General features: G+C 35.2%; 1 long non-coding RNA gene across 2 annotated transcripts in view; it reads left to right on the top strand.

The window, feature by feature from the left end:
* LOC147872953 (uncharacterized) overlaps positions 1–10,169 on the top strand; it is a 30,645-nt gene extending 20,476 nt beyond the window's left edge. For both annotated transcript variants that reach the window (XR_015536391.1, XR_015536392.1), the window contains 3 exons: positions 8,707–8,741; positions 8,984–9,095; positions 9,853–10,169. This is a non-coding gene — a long non-coding RNA (uncharacterized LOC147872953). The remainder of the gene's footprint in view (positions 1–8,706; positions 8,742–8,983; positions 9,096–9,852) is intronic.
* The last annotated feature ends 6,516 nt before the right edge of the window (positions 10,170–16,685 follow it).

The raw sequence follows: 16,685 nt of genomic DNA on the forward strand, positions 1-16,685 counted from the left end.
TCGAATAATCTCGAAAAATTAAAAAGTCTCTATCCTCCAAACCCTTGGACATACATTGACGTGACTCTGACATGACGATAATATGTACGTTCCCTCAAAGTGACATAAGTTTTGTCTCTCAGATTCCTACAGATCGGGACATATTTGCCTTTGAATAATTGACTTTCGAATAATCTCGAAAAATTTAAATGTCTCTATCCTCCAACCCTTGCACATACATTGACGTGACTCTGACATGACAATGACATATACGTTCCCTCAAAGTGACATAAGTTTTGTCTCTCAGATTCCTACAGATCGGGATATATTTGCCTTTTCAAAAATTGACTTTCGAATAATCTCGAAAAATTAAAATGTCTCTATCCTCCAAACCCTTGGACATACATTGACGTGACTCTGACATGACAATGACATATACGTACCCTCAAAGTTACATACGTTTTGTCTCTCAGATTCATACAGATCGGGAGATATTTGCTTTTGAATAATTGACTTTCGAATAATCTCGAAACATTAAAATGTCTCTATCCTCCAAACCCTTATACATACATTGACGTGTCTCTGACATGACGATGACATACACGTTCCCTCAAAGTGACATACGTTTTGTCTCTCAGATTACTACAGATCGGGAGATATTTGCCTTTGAATAATGACTTTCGAATAATCTCGAAAAATTTAAATGTCTCTATCCTCCAAACCCTTGGACATACATTGACGTGACTCTGACATGACGATGACATATACGTTCTCTCAAAGTGACATAAGTTTTGTCTCTCAGATTCCTACAGATCGGGAGATATTTGCCTTTTCAAAAATTGACTTTCGTATAATCTCGAAAAATTAAATTGTCTTTATCCTCCAAACCCTTGGACATACATTGACGTGACTCTGACATGACGATGACATATACGTTCCCTCAAAGTGACATAAGATTTGTGTCTCAGATTCCTACAGATCGTGAGATATTTGCCTTTGAATAATTGACTTTCGAAGAATCTCGAAAAATTAAAATGTCTCTATCCTCCAAACCCTTGGACATACATTGACGTGACTCTGACATGACGATGACATATACGTTCCCTCAAAGTGACATACGTTTTGTCTCTCAGATTCCTACAGATCGGGAGATATTTGCCTTTGAATAATTGACTTTAGAATAATCTCGAAAAATTAAAATGTCTCTATCCTCGAAACACCTGCACCCCCTTCCCCATTTGGACTAAAATCAGAACTGCAACAACTTTTATTTCAACAGAGATTAATGCAAAAATTAATAGTTTAACATTTCTTTTACCTTCGTTTGATATGTAATTGCATTACATAGTTTTCTAGCAGAGAAAATAAAAATGGTAGATATGAACAAACAAAATCTAGAATAGTTGGTAAATATGAACAAACAAAATCTAGAATAGTTGGTAAATGCAATAAACAAAACTATAAACTTGTGTTTGGCAGAAAATTTGTTATAATTGTTTTTCTTACCCTCCCTCATTAAACGCAATTAATAATCATTCTACAATAAAAAGTAAATAAAGTAAAGCTATCTCACTACACGCCATACAGGTGCTTGAGGAGAGACTTCTTAACATCAGCACTAGATGTGGTGAATGGTCAGCATCATGCCCTGGCTGAGCTTTACCCCTAGGAAAGGACCATGATACCCACTGAATAAAAGGGTGGGTGGGCCCCAGAGCCAGTCTGGACATAGAGGCCAGAAAAGAAAACTGTGCCCAGTCAGGGATCAAACCCTGATCATCCAGTCTGTAGCTACTCACTATTCTGACTAAGCTACCCTGGCTCCCAATCATTCTACAATCCTTAATTTAAGCCACCTAATGTCAGCTGCTGTTTTTATATGTTGTTATAATAAAAGCATTGGCTTCACTACATTATAAATCATTTTACATAAAGTGGTAATAATTTTGGCTGGTATATTACTTGTTAGCTCATCTTCTTATAAACCTGTGAACCATAGTTTTATGAGTCCTTTCCATCAGCGAGGAGAAAAATAATTAAAAGAATGAGATCAAAACCTTACAGTAATGAATCAGGGTCACAGATTTATGAACTCAGTGTCCCTCTGTGTGTACTAATATAAGTGACTGGAAAGAAGGTTAATAAAAACCAATTTCAATACAATTTAGGCACACACATGAGAAGAATAAAAATGAGACTGCAACCAAAAATACCAATACTGTATTTTAATTTGACCAAGCCTAGCCCTTATTTTCCATCTAAAAGCATTTGACCTACAATAATATATCACATCATAGAGAAATAGTTTTACTGATATATCAATTGCTTAAACATTGCAAGATTATCACATATGTACTTTCTCTGCATTGTGATAGCTTATTCAAACACATGTCTACCATATGCACCCCACGGTACCGCATTCCATCCAGTTCCCTAAACAAGTCACATTAAAAGAATATCACACCTAAAATATTACCTGTGATACATGTGAAACGGTGAAAAACATTAAAAAGGTTGCTGCACACAAAATGTTGGAGTTAAAAAAAATATTATGCACCTATATAAAATGGTGCCACGCCACGGTGGTCTAGCGGTTAGAACGCTGGCCTTGTAATCCTGGGGTCTCGGGTTCGATTCCCGGCGGTGCCCGAATTTATAACTTGTGTTGGGCAAGGCCGTGGTCTAGGCAACACGGAGTTTTCCTCAGGGGGCTTCCCCGGTTTCTCCGTGGCATCCCATTCACACACAGAAGAAGGCAATGGCAAACCACTTCTGGATCATCTGCCAAGAAAAGGATGGAAGAATCCTGTTCATATGGACCTGTCGTCAGACAGAACACTAAATAAATATAATAAATATAAAATGGTAGATGGTTCATCAATTAATTGGTAAGAATCTGGATAGAAATGGCCATTTTAAGTTTCTGCCCCATTACTTTTCTCAGGAGAATACAGAAATGCGCAGAAAACCTCACTTAGAGCAGCTAGTCTCCAGGCTGAGATGTGAACTTGGTACCCCTTGAATATGTAAAAGCTTACATACTGTTCTTGTCTGTGCACACACAAGACAAAACAGACACTGACTATTTAAGAGCACTAACTAGAACAGCAACTGCCTGAACTACAAATGAAAGTGATCAGCAAACTTGGTCAGTATAAACATCACCAACATTTTGGCAGTCAATATTATGAATGTGATTGATTTGCAATGAATGTATAGTTTGACTTTATGGAGTCATTAGTAGCAAATGTAACTTTGACCTTAGAGATGCAGACAATACATTCCTTCAAAATGAGAGTAATAACCTACAAAAAACTACGCAGTGTCACAACCCATGAGACTCGATCGACAACTACAGGAAAGATTAATCAAGCATAAGGAAGGACAAACATGTCACTAATGACTAATTTTGTTAAAGAAACTGCTGAGCAGTAATGAGTAAGTTAGTTGCCTTCTAATAAATCATTATGAACTTTCAACAAATTGTCCTTTGTAACCTTGCAACGAGTGAGTCTATAAGAAAGGATAAATGTGGCCCCATGTTTGGAAAGGTTTGATAACTCTTACCCTTAGCTAAGTTAACGTAACTTAACAAAATAAATCCTGCTTTCCAAACAACAAATACTGCAGATGTCATCTTCAAGAAAGTTTGTTCCATGCATTCAAATACTTATTTATAATGCAAGGCCAGAGAGCTACCACACAGTAAGACAGTATCCCTAACATTGCAAATAGATTAAACATAAGAAATGCAGGTTACAATACAATTCAGAACATTTTGTCTTCCCATCTGCTACATTAAAAAATAAAGACTTACTTAGAGAAAACTATATTATGTATGTGGGTGTGAAACTTGGTCTCCCAATAAGGAAAGAGCACATGTTGAGGTTGTTACAGCAGTAAAAATGTCAATTGTAGTTTCCTATGTTGTGATTCCACTGGTCTTGTGGTTACCAACATTTTGGAAAAATGTACTGCTTCCATTTTCAGAGCAGCACTTCTAAACTAACAGAGGCAATATAACCTGTACTAACAGAAATTATGCAACTAAGCTCTTCGGGGGGCTGGTCAAGTTTTTAAAACGCAACCACCCCCATTTCGGGGGGGGGGGGTGGTTTCGTTTTAAAATCTTAAGTAAGAAACTAAATCAACCCCCCGAATGGGGGGTTAAAACACTTGAATGGGGGGTGAAAACACTTTAAAATCTTGAGTAAGAAACTAAACCAACCTTCCCGAATTGGTTGCGTTTTAAAATCTTGAGTAAGACACTAAACTAACCCCCCTTCGGGGGGGGGGGTTAGTTTAATGTTGTTAGTTTACTCAAGTCATTTGTTTACTCGGCATTGTTGTGTTGGTACAACAATGCCGAGTAAACAAATATAACGTAACATTGTTTGATGACGTAATTGTTTGGCTACAAATTGTATGACGACGACGAAAAAACACAAATTTTTATAGTAAAAAATTGATAGTGGAACCACGGTTCCGGAGAATCTAACGTAAATACATCTATACGGAAAGGAAGTTTATATATTGGCTTCATTCTAAATATTTCCTTTATACCCGCTTTACAATTGCGTAAAGTTTGATTAAGACTTCGCTTATTTAACTTGAATTAGTCACGCTTAAGATGGGTCTGTGGTAGCTGAATGTAATGTAAAGTAATGAAATGTAATGTAACGTTTCCTAGGTAACAAATTGTTGTTACACTTTTTCGTTACACTTTTTGCGGAATGACACTGACCCTTCCATATAGACGTATTTACGTCAAAAAAAGTTGACAGTGGAACCACGGTTCCGGAGAATCTGACGTAAATACGTCTATACGGAAAGAAAGTTTATATATTAGCTTTAATTACAACAATATTAACAACAATGCCGAGTAAACAGATGGCGTTTTCTAGGTAACATAACAATGCCCGTAAGCTGACCATTGTTGTCGATCCATATTAACACATTGTTGATATGGATCTTTCACATTTTCATTTCACTTGTTTGCCGAATGACCCTTCCGTATTGACGTATTTACATCAAAAACGAAGATTATTATTATTATATTAACTTCTTACATTTACAATTACTTGCAACCAAATTATAAGTTAGAGTAATTTTCTTTGTTTTTTTTCAACCACCAACAATGTGTAAATATGGACCGACAATGGTCAGCTTTTATACTATGAACTCCTGCGTGCATAACAAAGCAAAGTATAGTATTCGAATTTCTAACCCATGCCTGCAACAATATTAGCTGAGCATGCCGTAAGTCTCTTTTCTCCTTTCTTATGCATGCAGTATAATTACCTGAATGAACCGTATTGCACTCCACTAATTTACCTAAGAAACTAATTGTTACGTCATTTGTTTACTCGGCATTGTTGTGTTTCATTACTGCCATCAACAATCCGCTTTCGTTATTGCGGAAAGAGCTCTGCTGTGAATCGCTTGTAGAAGAAGTGCGTCGTAGAGAAGATAATTTTGTGCTCTTAAAAACCTCTTAGAATATAACAGGTACTTATCTTATATAAGAATTATTAAGAAATCTGTGATACTGCCCTCCACTATCTCCATTTTAGTTTCTATTAAATCGGTCATTGACAGTGGACATCGTGGTCTCTTACAATTGAACAAAGATTGAGGTAAGGGATTCCTATTTATTATTATTTTTCATCATATTTAATGTTTTCATCTGCATTTGTGAACTCGCGTAAGAGAATTAGGCTTGTATTCTTTCTAACAGAATTTCAAGTAATATTAGATTGACTTTTGTTTGTTCACGGCCTCATTGATAGTAAAATAATATTCAAGTAGGCAATTATCATTTTACAATTTTAAAGGAATAAAACTTGTTTAGTAGCCTAGAATCGTAATAAAAATAAATGGATGTTAAGAAGTGGGTATATATTCTGAATAATAATTCTAACACTTTTCATCTCTTGATACATCTGCATTATTGAAGAGTTTAAGGGAACTGTGAAGAATTTTATTTTTGTTTTATAAGCCTAATTATCGACGAATCTCCCTCTTATTTTCTTCCTACAACAGCAAATTAAATCCGGGCAGTGCTTGTAAAATCTTTCGTCCTCCGATCTCATACCAAAAGAAAATTAAGATTTAAATGAACCAAAGCGTAACTGTGTCAGTTGTGCCGTATGGGTGCAAAACGTGGTCTTTCACTTTGAGGGAGGAACATAGACTGAGGGTCTCTGAGAACAGAGTGTTGAGGAAGATGTTTGACAACTCTTACCCTTAGCTAAGTTAACGTAACTTAACAAAATAAATCCTGCTTTCCAAACAACAAATACTGCAGAAGTCATCTTCAAGAAAGTTTGTTCCATGCATTCAAATACTTATATTTTATTTATTTATAATGCAAGGCCAGAGAGCTACCACACAGTAAGACAGTATCCCTAACACTGCAAATAGATTAAACATAAGAAATGCAGGTTACAATACAATTCAGAACATTTTGTCTTCCCATCTGCTACATTAAAAAATAAAGACTCAATTAGAGAAAACTATATTATGTATGTGGGTGTGAAACTTGGTCTCCCAATAAAGAAATAGCACATGTTGAGGTTGTTACAGCAGTAAAAATATCAATTGTCCTTTCCTATGTTGTGATTCCACTGGTCTTGTGGTTACCAACATTTTGGAAAAATGTACTGCTTCCATTTTCAGAGCAGCACTTCTAAACTAACAGAGGCAATATAACCTGTACTAACAGAAATTATGCAACTAAGCTCTTCGGGGGGGCTGGTCAAGTTTTTAAAACGCAACCACCCCCATTTCGGGGGGGGGGTTGCGTTTTAAAATCTTGAGTAAGATACTAAATCAACCCCCCGAATGGGGGGTTAAAACAATTGAATGTGGGGTGAAAACACTTTAAAATCTTGAGTAAGAAACTAAACTAACCCTCCTTCGGGGGGGGTTAGTTTAGTGTTGTTAGTTTACTCAAGTCATTTGTTTACTCGGCATTGTTGTGTTGGTACAACAATGCCGAGTAAACAAATATAACGTAACATTGTTTGATGACGTAATTATTTGGCTACAAATTGTATGACGACGACAAAAAAACACAAATTTTTATAGTAAAAAATTGATAGTGGAACCACGGTTCCGGAGAATCTGACGTAAATACGTCTATACGGAAAGAAAGTTTATATATTAGCTTTAATTACAACATTATTAACAAAAATGCCGAGTAAACAGATGGCGTTTTCTAGGTAACATAACAATGCACGCAAGCTGACCATTGTTGTCGATCCATATTAACACATTGTTGATATGGAACTTACACGATTTCCTTTCACATTTTCCTTTCATTTGTTTGCCGAATGACCCTTCCGTATTGACGTATTTACATCAAAAAAGAAGATTATTATTATTATATTAACTTCTTACATTTACAATTACTTGCAACCAAATTATAAGTTAGAGTAATTTTCTTTGTTTTTTTCAACCACCAACAATGTGTAAATATGGACCGACAATGGTCAGCTTTTATACTATGAACTCCTGCGTGCATAATAATGCAAGGTAAAGTATTCGAATTTCTAACCCACACCTGCAACAATATTAGGTGAGCATGCCGTAAGGCTCTTTTCTCCTTTCTTATGCATGCAGTATAATTAACTGAATGAACCGTATTGCACTCCACTAATTTACCTAAGAAACTAATTGTTACGTCATTTGTTTACTCGGCATTGTTGTGTTTCATTACTGCCATCAACAATCCGCTTTCGTTATTGCGGAAAGAGCTCTGCTGTGAATCGCTTGTAGAAGAAGTGCGTCGTAGAGAACATAATTTTGTGCTCTTAAAAACCTCTTAGAATATCACAGGTACTTATCTCTTATAAGAATTATTAAGAAATCTGAGATACTGCCGTTAGTTTTGATTAAATCGGTCATTGCCAGTGGACATCGTGGTCTCTTACAATTGAACAAAGTTTGAGGTAAGGAATTCCTAGTTATTATTATTGTTATATGCAGTTGTATTTGTAATTGCCTGTGGTATCGTGAGTGTTGGTGTGTAATCGTCAAACATTCATATGCCAGCACCTGCATGTGGAAGATGTCATTGAATCTAGAGGACTCTACTTCTGTATTGTTGGCTACCGGGGGAATTCTGTAGACACCTTCGTCCTTAAGGGAGGATAGCTGGCCTTGTAATCCTGGGGTCTCGGGTTCGAATCCCGGCGGTCCCGGAATTTATAACTTGTGTTGGGCAAGGCCGTGGTCTACGCAACACGGAGTTATCCTCCGGGGGCTTCCCCGGTTTCTCCGTGGCATCCCAACAATTACACAGAAGAAGGCAATGGCAAACCACTTCTGGATCATCTGCCAAGAACGTATATGAACGGGTCCCAGTCCGAGAAGAGAAAAGGATGGAAGGATCCTGTTCATATGGACCTGTCGTCAGACAGAACACTAAATAAATAAATAAAATAAATACGTTACATTCAGCTACCACAGACCCAACTTAAGCGTAAATAATTCAAGTTAAATAAGCAAAGTCTTAATCAAACTTTACTCAATTGTAAAGCATGTTTAAAGGAAATATTTAGAATAAAGCCAATATATAAACTTCCTTTCCGTATAGATATATTTACGTCTAATTATCCGGAACCGTGGTTCCACTATCACTTTTTAGTAAGAAATATTATGCTATATAACAGGTAATATTATATGCTAATATAAATTAATTTTTGCTTTCTTGCTTATTTTTAGAGCTTTCCAGAATGGAAAAGGAAACTCCATTTGAGGTATGATTTTGTTTGATTTTTAAGTAAAGGTTAAATAAAATTCACACGTTTATGAATGTACTTTGAATGTGACCTTCGTTTCACATTAATGTGATTTGTTGAACTAACGCTGTTATTAAGTGCATTGTGTGTATAACTAAAACAATTGTCTCTCTTACATGTTAAATTCTGTGATTCGTTATTATTAACATTGTCCAGGTTGGAAATGTTTACCACATTCTTTCTTTTTCTTTTTTCTGCAGGAAGAAAAGAGTTTGCTAAAAGCTGCGCATTTAGCAACAGACAATGAGGAATACCAAGCAGCGAAGACACACTGCTTGGAAGCGGGAAAACGCTTCCAAAATGCAGAGGAAGGTATGTTGAGACAAATTTGCAGTTTATTCTGTGTCAGTAAAATCTATCTGAATAAAGAAGTGGTCACATTCCTTCCCTACTCTAAACTTATAAATCTCCTGTTTGGAGTACTCTAGTTAATCCCCAATGAATATCTGGTTATTACATCAAGTAACGCTCACATTTTGAAGTTATTCGGTACAAGCCATGTTTGGAGATAGCTTTTATCAATACATTTTTGTTATTATTTCCAGGAGAATTCAAATTTAAAATAGGCAACAACTTCCATGTATCTTTCTATGCACACATCTCATTTGCCACTACATAAGCAATGCCTGCAGTTGATGATTCATAAAACAGACCAATGACCATTTCTGATTCGATTCCAGGCAATTCAGGTCTTGCGCAGACAAGACGCTTCACAATTTCCTGGGTTCTCTGTTGTTACTGACCTTCTGTTAGTGGTTGTAGGATCGTAAGTTATAACATCTGGTTTTCAACATTTTAGCATCGATAACTTTGCTTCCAGGTGAACAGGAAAGTAATAAGTACAAATGCAATACTTGTTTGTAGTGCAAATAGCAAAAAACTAATGAATGCTGCATAGGCCGCATTTCTTAGCTGGCTTTTTTACTATGTACTTTTATTCCCCACATGATTAAATGCGCAGGGGAGGTGCATTTTTATCTGCTTTGTGGTTTTTATTTTTGCATATAGCATTTCACTTTAAGATATGAGCTGCCAACCAGGAAATATTATCAGAACTTTTTGTTTTCAGAGCAACAAGCTGCAGACGCCAAGAAGGCTAAAGAAGAAAAGGAAGGGCATGGAAACATTTAGAATCCCTAACTCCTGCATTATAGAACAAAAATTAAATTTCTTTATATTCAGAATTCATTCCATTTTATCCAAGTAATAGCCATATGTTATTATTTTTATTCTAATACTTCATTTAGATTCCAGTATCCTAACACAAGGGATTTGGATTTTGTTGTTCTACATGCAACACATATCAATATATGAAACTCTTTGGTAAGGCACTGCTTTGGTTATATGTGCAACTACCAGATGTTTGTTGCGTACAAAATTTCAATTGTGAAATTCTTTGTTGTTCAGTCAGTTAATACAAACTTCTTAAACATTAAGTTTTTCACGAATCCATTACTCAAAATAATGTCTCATCCAGATGCTAGTATGTTTCATGTTATCCTTAATTAAGAACGCAATGTAACTGCTCTCTACTTTGTTCTGCTAACTACTTTCCAAAAAAGTTCACCATGTTACTGTTTATCAGTCCAGAAACTATCTTACTAGCTCCAAAGTTACAAGTAATTACCAACTTAAGGCTTATATTAGACTTGTACTTTTCATAAAATGTTTCTTTCCATTATAATTAAAATTTACAGAGTCTTAAACATGAATTTAATTTCCCTTCATACCATTTGGCTGTAAGATAGTTCTGGAGATTTGTTTGTCACCGAGCATCTTTCCCTATTCTGAAAATGATGTTAGCTGCACCACAAGAGGCTGTGATGGGTGAATTAATTTTGGACATTCATAATTTGGAATGTTACCACATCTCTGTGCCACAAACTTTTCCTATGAAAAGTCAAATTTGTCTGGCTGGAATTTTGCTGTATGTTAAATCTTTTTTTTTTTGTTTCTTTTACTGTTGGAATTTTTAATTGTCCCAATTTATTGTAAACAAAACTTTGCAGTATTTCAATAATTAAAGGACAAAAATATTTATCTCAAGGATTAAAGAACTTGTCACTGAAACCATTTTGTTCCCAGTGAATACATAACCTTTTAAAACTCGCTGGTAATTATATGTACCTTCTGCTTTAACAATCTATAACTCTGTATTTTTCCCACAGACTGTATTTAAATGATACATATGATTTTCAGCATAAAAAGTGATTATTTCCCTAAACAGTAATCACCATTCATCTTTGTAAACAGAAAGTGTTATTTTTGCTCTGTAGTAAGAAATGAATTTTTAAATATTACTTAAACAAACTACAGCTTCAAAGGTTTAACTTGGTATAGCACATCTGAAGATAATGTTAAACAATACTTACAGTAATATCTGTACTTACTTCATGAATAATAGTCAGACAAGGTTAGAATTTCATACACAATATATCTGGTGTGTAGAGGAAATATAATGAACCAACACACATGCACTGATATAAGACTTTCCTGTACATAACAATGGATGAGGATAAGAATAAAATATCTTGTAAACCTCCACACAATGAGAACCACATTATCGTTGCATCTGACAACCAATTAATTACACACAAAACAGAAAATTGTATTTAAATGAAGGACATTAGCTTTCACAAAATGCGAAAATATGAAACCAGAGACTCAAATAATCCGTTCAGGAAGTCAGACCAGCTGATTTTGGGGCAAAATTTTGTAACCAGAACATGATTATTTAACTGCACAGAAGATATTGTATGGACCATGAACACCTGTTTTACAAGCACTGAAAGGTAGGAACAATATGATTAAACAGCCATATAAGGAATTTACTTTTTAACAAGAATCAGAAAATCACTGTCAGACCAACAATTGCGACGGCATGCTTATTTATATCTGTGTACGCATAAATAAATTAACATGTGCATTTGGTTCAACTACAACTGGTAAATATCATTACAAAACAAAAATGTAAATTATTTGGTTGTAATAGAAACAACACAGATACCAAGGGGGGATATATTCATTTAGTACTCTGAAGTCACATTTTGATCATCATACTGAATGAAATACTATAGATTCAATTTACATTTAGATGGAACACAAGTAAAATTTATATTAAATTATTCATCTGCAATACTTTACCAAGACGCAAACAAATAGAAGACCTGAATTTAAAATGGAGTCCATATATCCATGTTCTCTATAAAATATTTCAACCATTAGAAACTGCATCTAATATACAGTGATTAATAAAAGCCAATTGGCACCTAATAAATGATTTCGTCTTATCTGTAAAAGCAGTTTTATCTCTGACATTTTGTAGGATGTAAATAAAAAGTATTGTCCTTGTAAGAAATGATTCAGAGAAAGAAATAACATATATATTTGTGATAATACAACATCAAATGAGCCCATAATAAGACATGTGTACTTAATTGGGGAACAAAATATTTTGAATGCAATCTTATTCTCTCCCACTTTGTTGGCCTCTTGGTATATTTGCTAACATGTTTCCAGATCGCTGATTTTATCGCCATAATTAAAAGTTGGTCTGATTCACTCACTAATGATAGCATGCTTCTTTTAAATTTAATTCCAAGCACAGTAAATGGTATCTCAAGTTAAACATGTAACTTTATTTATAGACTTACGCACCGAGGACAGAAAGGCAACATAAAAGCAATGTCATATATATAATGCAGATGAAAGTTTTTATTACAAATATTCTTCTTTTTCCTCTTTGACTGAAAACATACATTTCCCTGATGTTGCATTTTCCCTCTGCATTTAAACACAATTAAATTCACATTGATGATTCAATGCTGAAATTCTATCCACACTCACATCCAGGAACTACAAGATTCCATCACATACATCCCAGGTATCATATTTGACTGGAAGACGACTTTGGCTCACTTACTGTCCCTTCTTAGTTTAAAAAATTCTCTCACAAGCACCAGTGCTTTCTCAGTCTGAGGGAATAGCAATAATTTCCTTGCAATCTGTGGACAAAAAAGGTCAAATAATTATAATCACTTTAACCTTTGGGAGATATTATATTAACATGCTTATTTTGATAGTGAGAAGAGCCAGAAATATATTGTTTTGTAACTGATGAAAAAAGAAACTCTGAAGGCTGACTTACAGATTCTGTTACAGCCACAGCTAACCTCAATTACCCATATCAGAGGAATGAAGGCTGGTAAGAAAATGCTTTGTGAGTGGTATGAAAAGCTATCCCTCAACATATTTCTTATATTAATCACCTAAAATATATACAATTCCTTATGCAGATGTCACACACCTGCTCTAGCAATGTAAAAACTTCATTTATGCCACTCTGAATTTCCTCCAAAGTTGACTTCATAAAAATGAATAATTGCAAAGAACCAAAACAAGTTGTTTAAAAAAATTTGTGTTGGAAGCAGAAAATGGCAGCACAAAGACAAGCCACATACTAAGAAATGAGTGTCCCCATGCCAACCAAAATATCACAGAGGCTTCTGCACATATGGAACAGAATTTTCACTATTACAGATGACACAGGCTTACACCAGGGCTTCCCAACCTTCACCAGACCGAGGGACATATTCACCCTCACTAAACAACTTTCAGGCCACAAGGTTATAAATTAGAATGGTTTCAATAAAATCTTCTTCGGCAATCAGCCACGTAAAATGGTTAAAAGACAAAACCAACGTTTCAGGGACCATCTCTGTCCCCATCATCAGGGTGAACCCTGAGTTACGTAACCGCGAAAGCTTCAAATCATGTATCACCAACCTGTATAAGAATGATCTGTTGAAACATCATGACAACTTATTCAAAATGTTACTAAAATTCTATTATAATCAGGTTCCTATATGAATCAATCATTTTCCTCAATAAAATCAGAACATTACGTACATACCAGATACAGCTTTTGCTTAAATAATTTTTCAGTATCAGGTGTAATTTCAGTTGTTGTGATTCACATTTCCTTCCAAGTGTTCATTAGTAAAATGCATCCTAGTTCTTTATTTTATATTATTCATTAAGCTGGAGCCTATAGCAATAGGTATTGCCAAATTATGACGACATCAACAAAATATTTTCTAATACTGCAGAAATATTTTCACCACAGAGGTTGGCACAGGAGGTGATTTATGTAAAATGCACAGAGGCCACACAAAACACATTAGAGGGCTGAATGCAGTCTGTGGGTTGAGAATTGCTTGCCTACAACATACATTTTTCAGGGTGTAGTGCTGGACATACATAGTGATAATCTAACTTGACTCTCTTTATCGACTCTTCAACAACCCCTACAAATTAAAAACATCTCGAAAAGGAGAAGAATTCTCTTCAGATACCAAACCACAATGTCCCACTTAACGTGAAACCCACCATGATAGCATGTCATAGCAGCAGTTACTAAACTACCAAGAAATGACTTAGTCACAATCCAGAACATAGCCTTCACATGATAGTACACGGTTATGACTTATGCGGGACTCAGTATTTATTTGATACTTTAAACTGTAATGTTTTAAATATTAATTATTTATAAACAGAATTATTATTTCACTTAACACAACATGCATACATGCATGAATTCTGTTAATACATTCCAAAAATTTCAGATTATTAGGTTGCTCAACATTCAACCTATAAAATTTAATGCATTTACGCTTGTCCTTTATGACACACTTAACAAACCAAAGTCTGGAGAACAGAAAATGGTCATTAACATGCAAAATTAGTGGGATATGAACAGAAACACTGCATCTTGCCATATACTATATAATGATAGGAATGCAACAACAAACTACATGACATGGTGTTGGAATGTTAGTGTACTCCAAACACTACACATTTTCAATCTTGATAAACAAAAATGGGATAAATGCCTGTGTACTTTATTTCTTGAAACACTGAATATAAATCATATACCCCATTCTGTCACTGTACCCATCTCCCCTAATTAGTTTGTAATTCCTGCAGTCAAAAACATTGCATGCAAGACATAAGGTTTTACTCACCGGAATAACGTCCCAGTAATAGACATGCTTTAAAAGACAGAAGAATAAAGCATGCTAAATTATATCACAGATGTAAGCACGTTCAATGCAAAGGAAAGACATTCCAAAATACATATATAATGTATGGCATACCAAATGACATTTTAAAAAACATCAGTGAAAATATTATGTAATCTGACTGCAGTGTTACATTCAATACAACAGATTAACCCTCTGTAGTAATATTATGTCTAAATAATATCTAAGAACAAAGTATGTACCTCAAAGAAAACACAACACTGCTCCATTAAAAAGACGGACTGGTTAATTCTGTTTAAGGAAATAATCCCTCCTTAATCACAAAATCATACACAATCCATAAATATAATGCCAAGTTACCAACTGTTAAACAGGCAGTAGATTGAGAATCTGGGAGTTTGCATGCGTGTGTTTGTTTGTTTCTTCTTTTTCTCATGTTTTACCCCCAAAATTATGGAGAAGATCCGAATTAAATTTGGCACTGGGGATCTATGATAAATTTATGAGTTGAATATGATATCATTTCATGTTGATTCCAGACCACACTTACAAGAAGTCCATAATGAACTCTCGGGTAGAACCTTAAATTAGGTTATGAACACGTCATATTTTCCCCCCCCCCCTCCATTTCATTATTATGTATGAAGTGCACAGCGAGAATTCTGATCATGACTGTATGTGTCTATATGTTTGTTGTCTGTCTGTCCATCTGTCCAGTCTATTCTACCTAGGAGCCACTGGACTAATCTGAATGACATCTGATGGGGAGATTTTACAATTCTGCAGGACCTCAAAATTGTACTTTTGAATAACCTACAAGTGGTAGTAACAAAATGGTGGATAAGAAAATTCATGAGGTAAACACTGAGATGCTGCGATCTGGGGGCCAAAGTAGGAACTATCAAACAAGGCAGATTTAATACCTTCAAATGTACACTGCAAAGAATGCGTAAGGACATTGTATGTATTCTGGTACAGAATACACTTTCTGAGTTGTTCATTAGTCATACTATCATTCAATGCTATATAGTATAAACTACTGACAGGAAAGTTAAATATATCACAAATAAATATAGAAATGAGAAGGAAAAGAGAATAAACTATTATCATGGCACATGATCTTCCTTCTCTACATCATATTTATTCAGCCAGTCTATAAATCTCCCCCAGTCAGAAAACAAAATAAATCACAATGTTTACAAGCCATGCTAATGGACCTTATCCTGGCCCAAATCAAACCTTCAAAACATATTTCTGCAAGAAGCATTTTAATATTACCCTGCCATCTACATCTAAGTCCCCCAATTTTGTCTTATCTTAGAGGTTTCCATACCAAAAATTTGCATGTAATTCTTGTTTCCCCCCACAAATGTTGCATGTCCTGTCCAGCCCACTCTTCTAGTTTTAATCGTCATAACAAGATGAAGGTAAATGCAAGAGTAAATTTGTCCCCTCCATAAGCACCATTCCATGAAATCATAGAGGGCATTGAAGAATAAAGGTGACTGACTTTTGTTATGTTGTACAATGTGGACTCGCAAAAGGACATTTTAGAGAATTTTACTACCTCCATCACCAGGACCAATCAACTTCTGTAAGACAACATGGCTCAAAATCCCAGAAGGTTCTCACCTTCATAACACCTGCTTAAGAACCTGAAATGTCAGTAACTCTCCATGAGTACTTAACTTCAGCAGTAGGTTGGTATGAGTGGGCAGCTTCATCTCATGCTTTGTCCACTTTACAAGCAAAAATCTTGCATTGACCTGGAATCGAACCCCACTCTTCCAGCACACTGCCAGCTACTTTACTAACTGAGTTATCCCATTTTATAACAAAATTGACTCAAAAGTATAAACTG

Source organism: Zootermopsis nevadensis, unplaced genomic scaffold, assembly GCF_977971745.1.
Source record: "Zootermopsis nevadensis isolate Lab colony 2312 unplaced genomic scaffold, Znev_1.0 Znev_ptg000022l, whole genome shotgun sequence".
Classification (NCBI taxonomy): domain Eukaryota; kingdom Metazoa; phylum Arthropoda; class Insecta; order Blattodea; family Termopsidae; genus Zootermopsis; species Zootermopsis nevadensis.